Raw genomic sequence first — 19110 nt, forward strand, 5'->3', positions numbered from 1 at the left:
ACTCTCAGGCTCCCTGTGAGGATTTAATAAGGAAATAATTAACTGATGGCTGTGGGGTGTGCTCAGAGGGCTGCAAGGAGCCCCCCAGCGGGAGCAGGCTGTCAGGACAGGTTGACCCTTGACCCCAGACGGCCCCCAGTGACAGAGTGTGCTCAGCTCACTGCCTCAAAGGGGAAATGTCAGCTTCGCTTTGAAGTCCCGAGACAGCTAAACTACAGCAAGGTCCGAGGTCCTGTAGGGGAGCGTATGCTCCTCTGTGCAAATGAACTGTCCCCCTGAGGCCAGCTCAGATCCCCACCCACTGTGAGGCTGGGAGCATGACCCTCTCTTTTCCAAACCCTGCCTCCCTGCGATTACCCCATCACCCATACTCCCCGGTTGGCCCGTATGTGCGACCACAGCGGCTTTGGACAGCAGAGTTCTGGAGAGACTGCTGGGGTTTGAATAAAGAAATTTCTATCAACCCATAACAGACAATATGCCCGACCCCCAGGGAGATGCTCTTGTTTGCCTCACCTTACATATAGGGAAACGGAGGCTCAGAGAGTGACACAGCTCGGACTCAACCCCAGACCCACCTGACCCCACAGCCAGTGCCCCTGACCCCCCCCCCCCCCCCCCACCGCACTGGCTCAGAGCTTCTCGTCCCAAGTCTGTCCCCTGCGAGCTTTGGGTTGCTGGCTGAGTCCCGCACTCCCTCGCTGGGCCTCAGGACCCTCATGGTTGCGAGGGAGGGGGTCTTCCCAGCACTAGCATGATGAACCGCCGGCCTGGCAGGTGCTGTACCAACGCCACAGTCTGAGATCACCCAGTACAAATGTCAACAGAAGTTTCCCCAAGGAAAGGAGCGACGGTGTCCTGAGCAGGCTTGCCAGAAGCCTGACGTTAGCATGCCACACGCACGGCACAGGTGAGACCCGAGTGAGCAGCGAGCGCTGTGGCCTGGCCGGGGTGGGGGGGAACAGAGAGCCGAGGGCCAGGAGCCCTCCCTTTGCAGCTGAACAGTCCAATACATACTGAGCAACCACTATGTGCCTACCCCCGGGTCTCGGGCGCCCGAGGGTCAGGGTGCAACTCCTTAGCCAGATGTGACAGGACCATTTCCAGAAAGAGCCTCTTAACCTGAGGTGTCCACACATGGGGCCACTGCCCTTCCCCTGGTCTGCTCCAAGATCGATTCTCCCATTTGTTGAAATGCTTCGTGCATTCCCTGGTTGGTAAAGAGGCACTGCCTGGAGCCCCTGCACCACCCACTTCCTGGCAACCCTCAGGGCCCTGGCCTCACCCCTGCACTCACCTGGCACCTGCTTTGATTGGTCAGCACTTGGGGCCTGCAGGTTGTGAACACTTCTAATGATCACTGCTGGTCAACCCCGCCCCCCACCCCGAGCCCAGACGTCAGTTGTGCAGTTTGCTGTCCCACGGGTCCCCTACTGGTGGCTTCAGGAAGACCCCCCCCAGGCACCCCTCACCTCAGGGCCCAGTTCACTGGACGACCCAGAGGGCTGTGTTGAGCGGGACCCCAGCCTATCAGGACACAGTGCTGTGATCGAGGAGTCTGGTGAGGGATTTGTGATGTCTGGGAGAGGGGCTACACGTGACAGACCTCACATTGTTCTCCCTGGTCTAGACGGTGGGGACGAGTCTCTGTCCACCCCTTGGACAGCCCAGAATTGTACGAGACACAAATAGGTGCTTGGGAAATGCTGCTCGTGGATGAGAATGGGCAACGTGACCTCAGCAGCCTGCATTTACTGAGGACACGCTGTGCACACTTACGGAGATGATCGGTAGGGAGGGAAAATAGCCGTGTTGTTTCTGGGGAACTTGAGGGTCGGTTTATCCCATCCGTCCACCCGCCCACTTCACAGTTGTTTATGGAGTCCCTGACTGTGTGCTGAGCTCTGTGTCGGGGGCTGGGGACACAGACCAGCATCTATTCTCAGAAGTTCCCAGCCCAGTGTGGGGAGCCAGACAGGTAAGCAGGGGTGCTGTGTGAGCTGCTGCTGACGGCAGGGGTGAGTACAGCCCTGCCGTTCGCCTCCCTGGCAGAGCTGCCCTCCAAGGACCAGCGGGGGTTATTAATATCCTGCTGAGTCAGGGGGCTCTTGAGTTTCAGCATCACAAGATGTTAGATATTTGAGACTCCTGACTTTCCTCTCCCTCCTTCCTGCCTTCCACCTACCCTTCCTCATGAAGCTTCTACCTGCCTCAGGCTGTCCAGGAGGCAGCAGGTGCTGCTGGAAAGAGGTGTAGTGGGGAGAAGACCTTGGGAGAGCCCATGGGAGAGAACAGGCTCGGATCCCCCTCTCCCACTCGTGAAAGACGTCACCTCCCTGAGTCCCCTCATCTACAAAAAGGAGATAAGAGTTGCAAATCCACAGCATAAACGGGCTGCTAATGCCTGGGGCTGGCCCCGAGTAGGTGTTCAAAAGTGATGGCAGTTATTCCAAGTACCCACTGAGGCTGTTCTGTGTGCCTTGTCTGGGGGAGCGACAGAGAACAAGACCCATATAGATCTATGGTCGTAAAACTCGGACGGGTCAGGAGGCAGATATGGGGCCTCTGATGGGGGACCCCAGGGCCTGGCAGCTCCCAGCAGATCCCAGACTTTCGCTCACATAGAGGTTCCCACACTGTATTGTGGTTTCCTGGTTCCTGATGCCCCTTCCCCCACACCCCTGCTGGATTATGAATTCCACCGGGATGGCTGTGTCCATCTGGTCCACACAGACTTTCCAGCATCTAAATCATAGTAGGTGCTCAATCCATATTTGCTGCCTGAAAGAATGGACGAGCAACGAGGAGAAAGAGGGTGTGAGCTGCTGATTCCAAATCACTCCCGTGTGCACAGGTAAAGCTGAGTAATTAGTGCATTAATAGGATCACAATAGCTGCTAATTGGAATATTAAAATCAAATCTCCTTCCCGCTCTTGCTAGCACAGTGTTCATTTCCTTCCTTCCCCTCTCCTCCCCTCCCCCGAATAGAATCGTCTCTGCTATCAGCGTTGGCTTGGACAACACACTCTGATGAAAAAGTGTCGAGGTCTACGTGTGCATCACTCGGCATCACTACGCATCAAAAGGTCCGTCCGAGCGCCCCCACCCTGTCTGGAATTCCCGTGGTGGATCAAGGGGCACCAGGAACTCCTACCGTGGACATGCACGGCCCACATCGGCTGCCCCCCACACGGCCCTGGTCTCTCCATCACGCTTCCGGGCACCCCTCATGATTTCATGAGCATGAAAGGAGGTATTGTTGCTCTCACCAGGGAGCATCTAATCATCAGGTATCCGTGACCTGTGGCTCCGTGAACACCCAAGAGTGTGTTCCTCCTCCTGACCTCAGCGAGCTTTTGAGTTGGGAGGTGGAAAGCAACTTAGTTTTAAAGTGCCTCCGGGGAATAAATGGATGATCCATGCAGGGTCCCCCAGCAAGAGGGCTTACTTCTTGTCACCTGTCTTTGCTTCTGTCGTCCCGAGGCCCCCGCCTTCCCCCTTCTGTTCCATACGTGGCCACACTCGGCTCTCAGCCTAGGAAGTAAGGCTCAGGAGTGATACTTCAGTGTCAGCCCAGCTTACCTGCACGATCCCTTCACAGTGCCCCCCCGCCGCCCCCTCCTGCTTCAGTCAGTGGGGGACGGGCTATTTCCCAAACATGCCTGGGATGTCCCCTGCCCAGATCTGCCTTCCACTGGGAACACTTAAATGGATTCGAGCAGATTCGAGCCTCTAGCTGGGGCCCTCTGCCTCTGTGGGTCTCCGGAAGCCCTGCATGGCTTCGGAGGCTGGCATCCGCGCTCTCTTCCCTAAGAAGCCGTCCCTGGCCTTTGTCCTGGAAGAACTAACCGGAGCCCTTGCCCCGAGGCCCCTGGGCCACTCTAGTGGGGAGATGACACAGTGTGACAATGAAGCTCATGACTACAGGCGCGCAGCTTGGGGTCCCAGCCCCACCCTCAGGACATGTACGACGTTGGACCAGTCAGTTGAACCTCAGCCTCCTCATCTGCAGAACGGGAATAAGAATCTCCCATGGGGGCGCCTGGGTGGCTCAGCTGGTTAAGCGACTGCCTTGGGCTCAGGTCATGATCCCGGAGTCCTGGGATCGAGTCTCACGTCGGGCTCCCGGCTCAGTGGGGAGCCTGCTTCTCCCTCTGACCCTCTCCCCTCTCATGCTGTTTCTCTCTCTCTCTCAAATAAATAAACAAGTAAAATCTTAAAAAAAAAAAAAAGAATCTCCCACAGGATGGCTCTGAAGATTGGAAGAGATCACGCACAAGCGCACTTCTGAGCCGTGCGTAATGCATCATAAGCTCTCAGTAGACACTGGCCCTTGAGGACATGATCACAGTCTGACTTACGCTGTCACTGTTTGGACATATGGCTCTCTCCTCTACTAGGCTGCAAAGAACTTGACGTCAGGGACCACTCATGTCTCATTTTAGTCTTTCGTTCCCTCCCGTGCCTTCCTGCCCTCACACCCCCACTCCCTTGCAAGGAAGGAAGGAAGAAGTGGTACTAGAAAGAAAAGGAGACGCCACTGCCAAGTCCCAGCCAAGCCGTTGGTTTGTGTGCGCGCTATAACCATCACCTTTGTACCCCTGTGCTGTGCTGTAACCCCCTTGTTTACAAACAGGGAAACAGGGAAACTGAGGCTCAGAGGAGTTAAGTCACTGGCCTGTGATCACTCAGCTGGTGGGACGTGGACTGTTGACTCCGAAGGGGGTGCTCACGGTCACCACGGGCGGCGTGACAGCAGAGGGGTGCTCACCCGTGTACGTACACACCAAGCCGATAAGGACCAAGGGCTCCCAGCCTGTGTTTCCTGTAAGAGACTTTCAAACCAAGTTTAACGGGAGCTAAGAGTGGTGGAGAAGCAGTTGGGGGATCACCGTCCTATTGGAAACAAGGACTTGACGTTGGACCAATCCTGTTCCACTCTCACCTCGGATGCTATTTTCACGCGTGGTGGGAAAAAGAACCATTTCATTCCCCTCTCCTGACCCAGCCCCAGAAGGGGTAGCTTGTAAACATATGGAGAGTGGGGAAGAGAAAGTGCCGAGCGCCTTGACTCAAACGTCATCCGTGTGCCAGTTCTCCAGGCAGACGAAAATGAAAATCGGTGGCGAAACACACAGAGGGAAGTGAAACTTGGAGAAAGGGAAAAACCACCCAGAGCGGCTTCTCCTCCCGGTAATTCCTGCTCCCTGGGTATAAGGCTGCATTCCATGGCAACAATATTCACACTTAGCTGAAATAAGAGCTCCTACCAGCTGGACCCGTTATTAAGGAGGAGCCCCAGGATTAACACATTCCGTGTGAGTGAGGAGTGGCTTCGGCTGCCTGCCCCCTGTCCGCTGAACGGGCTTCCAGAGGCTAAGCTCCCCCCCCCCCCCCCCCCCCCCCCCCCGCAGAGTAGCGAGAAGCCTCGACCCCAGAGGCTCTCTGGCCATTCTACCCAGAGTTTGCGACTGCCACCGGACCAGGGTGCCTGAGGACAGTGGGGGCCCCTAGACCTAAAAGCAGGTCATATTGAGCCCTGGGGGCTAAGGGTGGGGAGGAGTGGGGGAGAAAAAGCCAAGTTCAAAGAACTGGGTTGGCTAATACCTGGCTATTAGACCTGGAATGGGGTCAATTCTCCTCTCTGCACTCAATTTTCACATCTCTCAAATGGGTATAACAACACATCCCACCAAGCGTTGCATACTGATCCAGTAAAGAAATTTATGCAAGCTCGTAGCACATAGCAAGCAGTACCTACATCTCTACTTTCTAGTCAGTTCTTCCAGAGAACCACAGGTGTATTTAGTGAGCAATTATTTTACCATCTGATGCTCTGTGAACACTTCTCATACTAGCCAAGTGCTAAGTATGTCACAAAGCTGTGTGTGTGAGTACGTGGTGTGTGTTTGTGCGTGCGTCAGAGAGTGTGCGTGTGGCATTCACGGTGCGGATACAGGGGAGCAACCTTCGGAGCCAGAGTGATGGGGTTTGACTCTGGCTTCCTCATTTACTGAGTGGTCTTGGGTGGGTCACTTCACCTCTGATCCCTGTCTCCTCTCCTCCCTGGAACGGTGATAATGCACCTCCATCTTAGAGTCATCATTGCGTTTAAAATGACTGTGTACCAAAAGAACTTGACATCCGTCAGCAAAAGACAAAACGGCTGCGGCTAAATGCAAAGCCAGATATCAGAGCAGAAAAAGGACATGAGTGGAACAACAGGTGGAATCCTTGACTAGTTCTGTACCAATGCTAATTTCTGTCTGGTTTTTTTTTTTAAGATTTTATTTATTTATTTGACAGAGACATAGCGAGAGCAGGAACACAAGCAGGGGCAGTGGGAGAGGGAGAAGCAGGCTTTCGGCCGAGCAGGGAGCCCGATGCGGGGCTCGATCCCAGGACCCTGGGACCATGACCTGAGCCGAAGGCAGACGCTTAACGACTGAGCCACCCAGGCGCCCCTAATTTCTGGCTTTTGACAGATGTGTCACAGTTACTCGAGATGATGACACTAGGGGAAATTAGGTGAAGGGTATGGAGAACTCTCCACACTGTCTTTGCAACTTTTATATAAATCTAAAATTTTTCCAAAATTAAAAAAATTATATATGTACATGTAATTTTTTTAAGGTGCAGAGCAACTGGTCTTAAAGGGGCCTAAATATTAGACAGAGCAACCTGACTCAGTGTGGGCTGTTAGACTGGATCCCGCATCAAGAGAAAAAAGGAAATCACCAAAAAGAACAGCACTGGGGAAATCAGCAAAGTGTGCACATGGGCTGTATACAGGGTGGCAGTATTCCGTCAGTGTGAGGTTCCTGCATCTGATGACCATCCTGAGGCCGTGAAAGGGAGCGACCCTCAGAATAAAGGTGGGTGTTGCCGGGACTGGGGAGGGCACTGGGAGCGATCACGTCATGGTTACGGGTTTGACGTTGGGCTTCTGGAAATGTCCTGGACTAGACACTGTGGACGTGCTAAGTGCCATGAAACTGTTCACTTTGGAACGGTCAGTTTTATGTGACACAGATTTCACCTCTGCACATTCAAAAATATGTGGAAAAAGAAGAGAGAAAGCGTCTCTGTTCTTAGGAGACACAAACTGCAAGTAATTGGTGGTGAAGGGCATGATGTCCACAAACTTATTCCTAAATGATTTATCAAAACACCACCAATAACGCCAGCGATATGGGGCGGTGGGGGCAGGGGCGGGAATAAAGCACATGTGGGAAACAGTCCGCAGCTGATGAGTCCAGGCGAAGGGCATACGGAGTTTATTATTCTTGCAGAGGTCTGAAATTTTTTCAAATTAAAAAGCAGAAAACAGGAAAACAACGAGGCTTAATTTAAAAGCTAGTGCTTGCTACAGTATGGGAATCTCCTTCAATGATATGGTTATTATTGCTGTGTGCGCACACAATATTAGAAGTTTACCCTAATAGCTACGATTTATTTTCACAGATATGTCCTGAACCCCGCTCCGAGTGCGATCTGAGCGGAGGCAGGGGCTGTCAGGCAACGCCCACCCCCCAGTGCCTCGGGGGCGGGGGGCGGGACGGTCCTGTCCGGACTGTAGTCAGGGCGCAGCAGGTTTCAGCTGCCATGCCCAGGTCTTGGCAGCGTGCCCGCACACAGGAGATGCCCGCCAGAGAGCGACAGGATGAGCACACAAAACGAACCAGCAGGTCCTGGAGCCAAATATTATAGGTGCTGCAGAGCAGTCCAAGGGGCCCAGACCAAGTGATGGGGGCTCCAGGGGCTGTGCTACCCCACCCATCCTTCATGGCCACTGACAAGTGGAGAAGGAGCCACTCGGGAGAGTTCAGTGGTGGCCAAGGCTCCCGGGGGTGCCGCCTGGAGCTCGGGACTGGCCACTATTTAGGACGGTGTCTGCTGGGCCATGCACTGACCCTGAGGAAGCAGGGCAGGCTGGGCCCGGGGGGGCGGGGGAGGGAAGTGGGCGTGGGGGTCACATCAGTCACCACAGCTCACCAGCGCTGGCTCCTGTTGAGCCCCATCAACACCTGAATCGCCAAGTCCCGCATTAACGATAGCAATCAGGTTAGGAGCGCATAATTAGATAATTCAATTGCTTTCCAGGGAGAGCTGCTGTTTAATTAAAGAGGACTTTAACTGAAGGCAGAACTAGGGAGCTGGGGAAGACCAGTCTGATCGGCTAGAGATTGCAGCAATCTGGCAAGGTGAGGAGCGCTCCAGGCCATGGGCACGGAGGTGGAGGGAGCACCCCCTTGCTTCCCTGGAAGGGCTGGGAGCAGATCACGTGATAGCATATCAGAAAAAAGATCCTGTTAGCCTAGGTTTTGAATAAATTTGCATGGAAACAAACATCATAGCCTCTGGTCTGCTGGTTTCTTCTAGCTCCGTGACCTCAGGAGCTTCCTTAAGCTCTCTGAGCCTCAGTTTCCCGATCAAGGTCACAAAGTGAGAAGTGTGACTCTTGGGTAAAGTGAGGGATTCTTTTAATATCTGATGCTTTGTAAAACCTTTTTATGTTAGCCAGTTGCTAAATATGGCCTGAAGCTCTGTGTGCAAGTGTGCGTATGGGGAGCAGGGCAGATGGTCTTTTCTTTGGGACATACTGATTAGGTCCTCACCTAGCCGCAGAATGAGGCTGCGGTCATACTACGTGTCTGAAGGTTAAGTGAGCTTGTGAATGCAAGCCCTCAGAGCAGGCCCAGGTGCATGCCCAGTGCCCAATAAATGTCACTTGCATTAAAAAAATTAACACATCTTGAACCCAGAGAAGAAAATTTCTGCTGAATTCCTGACATAAATATATTTATTATGAAATGCAAGCTCAAGAAAGCCACTCTTGGGGCACCTGAGTGGCCCAGTCAGTTAAGCATCTGACTCTTGGTTTCGGCTCAGGTTGGGATCTCAGGGTCATGGGATTGAGCCCCGTGTCAGGCTCCATGCTCAGTGTGGAGTCTGCTTGCGATTCTCTCTCTCCTCCTCCCTCTGGCTCTCCCGCTCTTGCTTGCTCTCTCTCAGATAAATAAATCTTTAAAAAGAAAAAAAAAAAAAAAAGGAAAGAAAGAAAGCCACTCCTAAGACAAGTAGAGATGTTTATATGTTCTCTGCACCTCCTCCTGATCATTTGCAGACAATTGAGAGTTGCTTATGGTGCACTGGGGATAAGTGACCCAATGATAATGTTATCATGATCATTCATTGTTTTGAAAGCGCATCTATGTGCAGGCTCTGTGCTGGGCACCAGGGGGCGCGGTGGACAGGGTCCCTGCCCGCAAGAGTTTTCAGTTGGGCCCATGACATCACCTTTGGCCTTAGAGGTAGGAGACACCAAGTGGCAGGTGGATGATCAAAATTCCACGAGGGTAGGAAACAGGCACAAACTGAGAGGGAATGATTTTTACTCCAACAGGACAGGCAAAACAAGGAGCAAAATCAAGTTCTTGCCACTTCCTCCCCCAATTTCTTGCAGGGTGTCCCCCCCCCAGTCTTCCTCAGACACCACAGCTGCTGCCCCCGCTGTGACCAGGCCCTGCATCCCGAGCCCTGGTGGTGGGGTTCATATTCTTAATTGGAGCTTTCACCCACCCCCCTGGAACTGCCCTGGTGCTGCCGGCTCCTGGGGAGGCTGCCCCATGGCTTTTCTCTCTGCCCTCCTGGGAATGACTTTCAGTTTCCCTAATGAAGCGGCCCCTTCCTTCCATCTCTGTCATTTCTGCTGCCATCTTATTGGGGGAAGTTTAGCCCTGCCCCCCAGGGTCGGGTATTGTCCTCCTCCCAGAAACCACCATGGTGTTGAACTACAAAATAAAACTACTAAAAAGGTACACAGTCCCTGATTCCTGGCTGGGGTGGGTGAGGACAGCCCTTTCTGAGCTGCCCAGCACCTGCGGCTGGGAGTCAGGAAGACAATGGTGACAGTCCCTGAGTCAGTGGGTGGCGGAAACTCTGGCCACGTGCTCTCCAGAGAGGACAATTCTGGGAAGAGTCCAAGCTTTGGAGAGCTTGGGTAAGGGATGGGACCTGACGGTAGGAAGTGCAGAAATAAAGAGTAAGTGCCTGTATGCCAAGTATTTTTAAGGGTCATTAATATTAATAGCATCATTCCAAGTAGAATAATGAGCAGGACTCTAATTAATCATTTTTAATGGCAGCTTTGCTCCCATTTTCATACTGCATTTTTAATCAACAAGTCTCCCAAGGGGCCTGTCGCCCCTGGGAATATTAACTGGAGGTGCCTGGTCCTTCCCCCCCAGAGGAACCCCTGGCCGGCCTGCGATCTGGCCATTGTTCCCAGGTCAGAAAATCCACGAGGCTGCTACAAAGACCTGGCAGCTGAAGAGATGATGGTCATGCATTCATTCAGCAAACATTGCCATGTACCCAGTCCTTGCCTAGGCTCTGAGGATGCACTGGTAGCGACAACAATCACAACCACGTCCCCCTCAGGGAAGACAGATGCGTGAGCAACCACAACCACATGTGGAAGGGCTTGCCGGGAGATGCCGGGTGCTATGGGAGCCCCCGAGGAAGGGGACCACCCGTCTGTCCAAGCATAGCAGGCAGGCTTCCTGGAGGAAGTGGCATGAAGCTGATCCCTGAAGTGTGGGTAGGAGTTAAAGAGGGGAGAGGGGGCCCCAGGGAGAGATGGGCACATGCAGAGGCCCAGAGGTGGGAAGGGAGAACACATCTGAGTGTCGTACGATCAAGAGTATGTGAGGTGCACACCCACATTCACAGCACCATGATGCACAACCATCAAAAAGTGGAAGCAAACCAACTATCAACGGGTGATCGGTAAACAAGATGTGTTAGGTCTGTGCAATGGAATATTCTCCAGCCTTGAAAAGGAATGGATTACTGACACCTGCTGCAACATGGATGAGCCTCGAAATCATTTTGCTGCGTGCAAGAGTCCAGTGCAAGGGCAACATACTGTAGGATTCCGTTTATATAAAGTGTGCAGGGCAGGACCGGCCACAGGGACAAGGCAGGTAATGGTTGCCCGGGGCTGGGGGGGATGATCGCTGACGGGTACGGGATCTTACTTCGGGCTGATGGTTGGGAATGAGGGAAAGGTGGTGGTTGTACAGTACAGTTGTGAATGTGCTAAATGCCCCTGAATTGTTCCCACTAAAACGGTTAATTTGTTATGTGAATTTTGCCTCAAAAAAAAAAAAAGGTGAGAGAGGAAACAGAGCATGTGAGAAGCCGAGCAAGAGACATAGCTGTGCGTGGTCCGTCTCCTTCAGGTGGCCCCCAGCAAGGAGTCCTCGGTCACCTGCTCCGGCATTTCTAATCATGAGCCCCTTGCCACCCCCCTAAGAGCGAGCCCTCTCAACCCAGCACTGACACCAGTCAGATTCTCAGATTTGCAAGGACTTTTCTAGAAACTATTGTGATGACTGGCTAGCCATCCCATTATTGAGGATCCAAAGAGTTAGTGTGCAGGAAAGTGCTTAAAAGGGTCAGACATTTTGCACAGGAACAATAACACCAGCTAAACAGGATCGAGTGTGTTCTTCGGCCCAGACATGGGGGCCAGACTCTGCATGTATCATTCCATTTCACACACCACCCCCAGCCCCATCAATCAGGCACTATTATTATCCCCAATTTACGGGTAAGGAAACCCATGGCTGCTCAGAAATGTTAAGTCATTTGCCCAAAATCACACAGCTAAGAAGAGGAGCCGGGCCTGTCCAGCTCCAAAGTCTGTGCTCTTTTACCATTATGCTCTGTTGCTTCCTAAATGATAAACTATTAAGAAAAATAAAACCCTGACCTTTTCCCTGGTTGCACTCTGCCTCCTTTGCCAAGCCCCTGGGATGCTTTCTCTCTGTTTTAAAAGGCTGGACAGTCATTTCTTTTATCCCCGTTGCTCCATCACCTGGAGGACTTTGATGGGAGCAGGGACAGGGCTCCCTGTCTCCAGCCTGCATCTTAGAGACCCTGTCGCAGCATCCCTTACGTGGGTGGGTGCCTAAATCCAGCCTGCACACAGCTGTGTCCTCTTCCCAGACTTAGTGGGCGTGCTGGCCACTGTGGAAGCGGCTCTAGGCCCAGTACACAGTTGGAGATGACCATCTTTACTACTTTATCAATGGCCAGAGCAGGAGCTATTGGAAAGTGTGAACCAAAGGGGGTTGACACTGTACCTTGCATATCGATTGGCCATCAGGAGTATTACACGTCCCCAGCAAAAGCATGTTCTCATCCCAGACCGGCCAGGAAGGGGCAATTTTAGCTTCGTTTGTGTGCCATGAGTTGGGCAGCTGTCCAGGAGCCATCTCTTTCAAGAAGATACCCCCTCCGGGTGGTTCCAGAAGGTGCCCCACGCACCTGCAAAGACCGGAGGCTGCCGCAAAGGGCTTGTGACCAACAGACACAGAGCACAGAGGGGTGGACGTGCGGTCTCCGAAGGCCACCAGGAAGGTTAACGGGGCTGAAACAGAGGCAGACATCGCAATCTATAAATAAAAGGTGTGGCCGTATGTGAAAAAATTGGACTCATTTTACCGGCAACTTCCCTGGATCCATCTCAGAACTAGCCCTTTTTAGTACTGCACTTTTTTGCAACTCATCGGAGGGTAATCAACGGGCTTTGGGCCTCACATTGATCTGAAACATAAATGCTAAAAAGAGGAGTGTGAGGTGACATTTTTATTGACTTGATTGTAAAGGAAGTCAGAGAACCCAGCCAGGCAGGCAAAGAAAGGCACCGAATTGCCAAGAGTTTGAATCCATAGCAACAGACGGCCCCAAACCACCATCATTGCCCCAAGCCGTGGTGGAATGTTTAGAAATACATTTTTGGGGGGGCTCTTCGGTAACAACAGGGAAGGAAGGCTCCGGGTGCGGCAAGGCCACCTTCACTCGAGGGCCCACACTCCCCAGGATCTGGGAGGGAAGGAAGGAGAGGCCCCGAGGACTTGACCCCAACACGGGCAGCCGCCAAATAGCCAGCAGCCTCTGGAACAGGGAGTTCAGATGCCAGCCATCTCCTGGGACAGGCAGGGTCTCAGGGCCCCAGTCCCCCCAGCGACAGAAGCCCGGCTTGTCTGTGAGGAGCGTCTTCAGAGTGGAGGGCTGGGAAGAAGGCCTGAAGCAGCCATGGCGAGTGATGGGGGCCGGCGAGGGGAGGCAGGTGGAGAGCACAGAAGAATCCCATTAAAGAACAAAGCTAATCAATACTTGCCGCAACCTGGAAGGTTTAAAAGCCTCTCCACAAAGTCTGCTCCCCCGTCGGTGGGGGTACAAGTGGCAGGAGAGCTGTTTGGACCCTTCTCTGGGAAGGGGCACTGTGTCTGGCACAGCCTGCAGGGTGGGCTGAGGCGGTGGGTCAGCTGCCCCTCGGGGATTTGGGGGCACCGGACAGCCCCTGGGAGCCCTTCCTAGGATCTTCACTACGCCTGCACCGGAGGGGACCTTGGAAACCTCCTCAGGGTCCTTCCCTCCCATCTAATGAATGGGGACACTGAGACCCTAGAGAGAAAAAGATTTGCCCAAGGTCATATGGCTAGAAGGTTCCAGGCCTCTGTCTCCTGGCACAAGTGAATTTCCTCTTCAAAGCCTATTAACAAGACTGTCCCTCTCACTTTTCTTTATTATGGTTAACGATGCCAGCAATCTTAGAACCTACTATTAACTGATTAAACCCCCTGTTAACTGGGTGCCTGCTCGGGTTGATCAGCACGCTGGTCGTTGGATGTGAATTACATGAGTGGATGTGAATGCAGTGAGGTCCAAGCCTTCAGAACACTGTGAAGCAGTCCTGTTACCATCCTAGTTTGGAGAGGAGGAGAGAGAGACTCCTAGGTTCCATGTCCGCCTTGGGGCTAATCTCCATCCCCTGGACTCCAGAGCCCCAGCTCCTAGATGCTGCATGAGGTGCCGTCCTTGGGAGTCAAGGACCAGTTGAGATGTGACCCAGCAGCAGAGCTAGGAGAGGGGAGGCCCTGCTCTGATCCTTCCTGTGGCCTCAGGGTTTGTGGGGTCCATTAATTCAGCCACCCCTTAACTTAGCTGCCTCTCCTGACAGCTGCCTGGGCTGAGTGGGAACAGTGGGTGGCTCACCCCTGAATGGATCCCCAGAGTCAGCAGAGGAGAGAGGTGCTCTCATAGCAGGGTCAAGGCCACTAGGAAAGGGAGGGCCCCTGTGCCCTCACAGTCCCCAAGTTCTCCCGGCTCCGTCATTCTTCATGTCAGCCACATTTACAGACACGACCCTCTGAGCACCGTGACCATTTATGGAGGGCTCAGTGTGGGCCAAGCCCTGGACGAATGTGACATGCTCCCCACCTCCCTAAGAGGTTAAGTTCCCTTATAATTCCCATTTCATAGGGGATCAGACTGAGGCCCAGCAGAGCTGAAGAAAGAGCTCCGGGTTTCACACCAGTAAGTGGTGGGACCCAGATCCGTGTCCATCTGGGGATGTGATGACAGAAGTACCACCAAGCAGGAGTAGGTGGGGGGGCTGGTGGTTCCTTAGATATCTAAACACAGAATTACTGTAGGACCCAGCAATTCCACTCCTAGGCACAGACCCAAAGGAATTGAAAACAGATCCTGAAACAAGTCCACTCACATAGCGCATTTATAGCAGCCAACAGGTGGAAGCATCAGCAGATGATGGATACACATGTGGTGGAGCCACACGATGGATTCATTGTATTATCCAGCCACAAAAAGAAACAAAGTACCGACACACGCATCATGTAAACATAAGTGAACAAATATTCTAGGATTCCTCTTATATGAGATCTCTGAAGTAGACCGATCTCTAGACACAGGACACAGCCCGGTCGTCGCCAGGAGCTGGGTTGAGGGGAGAGTGCCTCGTGGGTGGGGAGCTCTACTTTGGGGTGACAGAATTGTTTTGGAACCGGATAGAGTGGTGGCTGTGCAACATCATAAATGCACTAAATGTCAGTGAATGCCACTTTAAAATGGTTAATTTTATATTATGTGAGTTTCAACCAAATAAATTATGTTCTAAAGAAAAGGACAGTGTGGGTTTTTTTGATGTTGAGCTGCCCCCTGTAATGGGGCGGGGGGAGGAAGAGCTAAAGGTCTAAGTGAGAGCATGGAGGGAACAAGTCCTTGGGGGAACCTTGAACGCACCTCATTTTTGTTCCCACACCTCTTGGATGTGGCTCAGAGAGGACCACAGGACATTTGTATCTGAAACAGGACGAGCAGAGGGCATGGATCCACAGCCCAGAGACTGTTCACACAAGCCCAGAGGAAAACATGTCATTAAAGTGTAAAGCACGTGGGGAGAAGGGGACAAACGGATGCTGCAGGCCTTGGTGAGAACAGCTCGCATACCTTTGCGGCAGGCACATCACCCTAAATCACCAGCTGCCAAGTGGAAGGCCCCGTCTCAAAATCCGTAAAAGTTCTACAACCTGCTCTCTGGGAGGAAAAAAGAAAAAAAGCAAACAAAGCTCTGGTTTGTAGTGTTGGCCAGTTTCCATGGTGTAAATGTTCCCGCCATGGTTGATTTCGCGCTGAATGTGAGCTTGGGAATAGATGCTCGGCAGCCGTCCTCGGAGGCCACTCCACCACACAGATGTGATAGAGGTAAACAACCTCAGGAGGAGGGGAGTAGTAGAATGTGGGGAAATAATTAGGGAGGGAGGAGTTTTGAGTATTTATTACCTCTGTGTTTAATGTAACGTATTTAATTATCAGTTTACATAATTTAATTTTTTATAAAGATTTTATTTTTTTCATTTTAGAGAGAGAGTCTTAAGCAGACTCCTTGCTGAGATCAAGAGTCAGATGTTTAGCCGAGCCCTACATAATTTAATTTTTAATAATGACTGTGTTCGGGACTCTTGGTTTCAGCTCAGGTTGTGATCTCAGGGTCTTGGGATAGAGCCCCACATTGGGCTCTGTGCTTAGCGGGGAATCTGCTTGTGGATTCTCTCTCTCCCTCTGCCTCTGCCCTTCCCCCTGCTCGTGCTCTCTCTCTCTCTCTCTCTCAAATAAATAAATAAATCCAATAATGTCTTATTATTAGATAATAATAATCTAATAATCTAATCTAATCTTATAATCTAACGCGTTTAACAACTAGCTCACCAAATTCCTTAACATTTAATAACCAGCTCTGGAGATGAGTCACTCAGGCACAGGGCTGACCCCACACTCACCCGCTGACACTTCTCTCCTCCCTCCTTGGTTCCTTCAGTCCCTTTAATGTGGAGTAAAATTTTTCCTTTCCCAGGCATGGCTCAGGTTTAAGGTGTAGGCTTAGCTCACGCCCCTAGAAGGAAAAACTCACGGATTCAGTGCAGATCGTTCCCCTAAAGCAGACTTGACTGATGGGGTTGCCAAAAGCTGGACCCTGAGGAGGGCTCTGTGGATTGGCAGGAGGTGGGGGGAGGGCTGTAGTGGTGGGAGGGAGAGGCATAGAGTAAACATATCGGGGGAACACTGGGAACCAAAAAACCTGCCAATGGACCCCTGACTGTCTTACCAAATTTTCACCCCAAATTAGCAACAGCATCCTTGAGCGGAGTTATCTAAGTCTGTGTAACAGACTGCTCTATAGCCTCATGGTTTCAACTGTAAAAAAATGTGACTCCACAGCAGGGGCCTGACTGGGCTCAGTGGGGTCGTTCTGGCTCAGCGTCCCTCTCAAGCTTGCAGCTAGAAAGTGGCTAGGGCTGGAATCTGCCAGAGGCTGAGGCTTGCTCACAGCAGCCAGGCGCCTGCCTCTCTGTGTGCGCTCCATTCATCTCCTCAGCTAGGCGGCTTCTGAGCAGTCAGATTTTGTACAGGGCAGCTCAGGGCTCCAAGGCATGTGTGTATGTGTGTGTGAGGGGAGAGAGAGAGAGAGAGCCCCTTTGCTAACCTAGCCTCAGAAGTCACATCCTCACTGGGGCATTCCGCTTGCTGGAGGGGAGTCAGGAAACCCAGCCCATATTCAGGGAAGGGAATTGTTATGGGGGGAACGTCAGAGGACTAGAGGACTTGTTTGCAAGTCACCACGGTCCACTTACTCAGGTGCATCCCGTTCCCCTGCCGAGAAGGGTCATCGCTGGGCTTACCCATCTCTCCAAGGTTGGGTCAGTCCTCATGGCCACCCTGGCCTGGGCAGCAGCAAACACAGCCCTTCCCAAGGCCACCCAAGATCAGACGAGGGGAGGCATCCCCACACTTGCCACCAGTGGCTTCCAAGTTGCCAAATCCAAGAGCTTTGTTTGGTGTTTGCCATGGCTGATCACCTCTTCGTGAAAGTTTGCACCCCCCCAACACACACACACTGTCAGAGTATGGCGCCGTTCCCCGGACCGTCTGCTGGCCTGTCCAGCCACTCCTCTCCACCTCATGACATCTTGGTAGCCTTCCCACTGTTTCCTGGCTCTGTTCCCTCCCCTGGTTCTGCCTCCCCCCACCCCCCGGCCTCCACTTCACCTGAGTGGTTGACCCTCGAACTCTGTCTCCAGCCCCTGTTTGTTCCATATTCGGACCCTGTCTGCCAGCTATGCCCTTCCGTCTGGCCCCAAACAGAGCCCATCCTTAGCCACATCTCCCCACTCTGTTGTCAGCCCCACCAACCCTCCATTGCGGAGGTCCCCACACTTAGACTCTGATCCCATTACTTCTGGGCCCTCCCCCACACTGAACAGAGGGGCCAAATCACGGGTGTCCCTCTGCAGGATTTCTCATCTCCCTCTACCCCTTCCCTCTGCACTCCTATTGACTTCACCTCCCACCAGAGCACCTGGCGACATCTTCCCAGGGCCACAGCAAATCCTCCCTGCTCCAGAGAACCCCAGAATAGTCTCTTCATGGATCGAGAGGGCTCTGTGGTCAGGCAGACCGAGTTCAAATCCCACATGAACCTCTCACTAACTGTAGCCTCAAAGTGCTATTAAACCTTCAGAAACCCAAGACCCCATCTGTAGAATGGGAATTATAACAGGTGCTTTGTGCGCTTAGGTGGGAACTAAATGAGGCAGCTTATAAATTCCCACCTGTGGTTGGCTGAATAATGCCTGCCCCCCAATGATGTCCACGTCCTAATCTCCAGACCCTGTAAATATGCTACTTTACATGACAAAAGCAACTTTGCAGATGTCTTTAAATTAAGACTTTTGAGATGGGGAGATTATCACGGATTATTTGGGTGGGCCGTTGTAATCACCGAGGTCCTTATAAGAGGGAAGCAGGAGGGTCAGAGTCAGAGGAGGAGACGTAAGAACGGAAGCCGAGCTCATGGTGATGCGGGGCCATGGGGCACAGGTGGGGGCAACCTATAGAAGGTGGAAAGGCAGGAATGGACTCTCCCCTGGAGCCTCCACAAGGAAGCCAACCTTGTCAAGACCTTGATTTGTCAGAGACTGATTTTGGACTTCAGATCTCCAGAACCATAAAGTAACACATTTGTGTTGTCTTAAGCCAGTAAATGTAAGATAACTTATAGCAGCAACCAAAAACTAATACACTGGCCTAGAACAGATGCTCAGTAGGAGCAAGTCTCCTCTCCTTACAGAACGATCCACCTGCTTCCTGTCACTACTCATGGCCCTACCCCCCACCACCCCACTCCACATGCTATGATTCTTCCCAAATCAAGTGCCATGTTCCCAGGGCAGCTCTCTCTGTCCCCCCTGAAGCTGGCACTCAAGAAGGGCTCTGTCTGGACCTTTCTCGTGACTCGTCACAGTTGACCCAGGCAGGGACAGCTTTCTGTTTCCAGCCCTGCCTCACCTACCAGGAGGCTAGTGTCTCCAGATGGGGGCATCTCTTGCTCATGTGCGGATCTCTCATGACGCATAACTCTGAGCACAGCACGAGGGCACAGCGACCACCCCTGGAATCGGACTGAAAGGGAAGGCGGTGGAAGGAGGTCCCGTGGGGGAGGGGGCAGTGTCCACAGTCGTGGCTGGTCACCATTCTGCCCGGTTCCTCATCTTCCTGGGAAGGCACAGAGCCAGGAAACTGGAAGAAGGCCATTGCCAGTGCTGAGCAATATGAACACTTTATAATGTAGATTTTACACAAATCAGCAGAATCCCCATCTAAACAGAGGAGATGGGGTCCATTTTCAAAGGAAGGGAGGTCTGCTAAGTGCAGGATGGAAAGTTCTGGAAGGGCCT

This window comes from Callorhinus ursinus, unplaced genomic scaffold (assembly GCF_003265705.2).
Source record: "Callorhinus ursinus isolate GAN/ISIS: 27379988/994484 unplaced genomic scaffold, GSC_fseal_2.0 scaffold24, whole genome shotgun sequence".
Lineage (NCBI taxonomy): Eukaryota > Metazoa > Chordata > Mammalia > Carnivora > Otariidae > Callorhinus > Callorhinus ursinus.